Source organism: Microtus ochrogaster, chromosome 1 (genome assembly GCF_000317375.1).
Source record: "Microtus ochrogaster isolate Prairie Vole_2 chromosome 1, MicOch1.0, whole genome shotgun sequence".
Classification (NCBI taxonomy): domain Eukaryota; kingdom Metazoa; phylum Chordata; class Mammalia; order Rodentia; family Cricetidae; genus Microtus; species Microtus ochrogaster.
Genome location: NC_022009.1, coordinates 58,658,506 through 58,659,559, shown reverse-complemented (window position 1 = coordinate 58,659,559; position 1,054 = coordinate 58,658,506). Strand labels below are relative to the sequence as shown.

At 39.8% G+C, this 1,054-nt stretch overlaps 1 protein-coding gene across 1 annotated transcript in view; it reads right to left on the bottom strand.

Moving 5' to 3' along the window:
* The window catches only part of Eapp (E2F associated phosphoprotein), a 19,509-nt gene that overhangs the window by 8,082 nt on the left and 10,373 nt on the right, over window positions 1–1,054 (bottom strand). The gene's annotated exons all lie outside the window — the stretch shown is intronic.

The window sequence follows — 1,054 nt, the reverse complement described above, 5'->3', positions numbered from 1 at the left end:
ACACATCTGTAAACCCAGTGCTTGAGAGACAGAGGCAGTAGGATCATGAGTTCACGGGCATCCTTGGCTTCAGATCAAGTTTAAGACCAGCCTCTCCTTTATGAGACTCTGCCAAAAATGGAAGGGAGGCAGGTAAGATGGCTCCGTGGGTAAAGGCACCTGCCACCAAGCCTGACAACCTGAGTTCAGTCCTGGGACTCACATAGTGAAAGAAGAGAACTGACTATCATAGGTTGTCTGCTACAGCCACACACGAGCAGAACGAGCTCCCATAAACACACACATACAGCACAATTTTTGTTTTGTTTTGTCTTTTTCAGGACAGGGTTTCTCTGTATCTTCCTGGATATCCTAAAACTAGAACCGGCAGGACAGAGGCAGGTGGATCTCTGTGAGTTGAGGCCAGCTTAATAGATAGAACAAATAGGTGGAGGTCAATATGAATAAGAGCCAGATGGTGGTGGCACCTGCCTTTGAAGGGAATCTGGGAGTTCGAGATCAGCCTGGTCTACAGAGCAAGTTCCAGGACAGCTGAGGGCTACAAAGAAACTCTGTCTTGAAAAATGATGAGAAAAAACCATATATAATATATACATATACATATAATGTATATATGTGCACAATATGCACACATGTGGTGGCACAGGCCTTTAATCCACTGGTTCCCAGACTTCCTAATGCTTTGATCCTTTAACACGATTCCTCATGTGGTGGCCCCAAACATAAGTTTATCTTCATTGCTACTTCATAACTGTAATTTTGCTACTATTATGAATCATAATGTAAATATCTGATATGCAGGATTTATTTTCATTGTTACAAACTGGACATAATTAAAGCATAGTGATTAATCGCAAAAACAGTATGTAATTATGATTATGGAACATTTATTTCCAATTACAAATAAATGAAATTTTGTCTTGAAGCATGATGGGTAACAGTCTTAATGTAAACAGTCTTTACAACAGTAAACTACATTGCTACATTTTTTAACAGTATGCCTAAAAAGCCAACCTCAGTGGGAAGGTTGAGACTGTTTCTTTTTTTTTTTTTT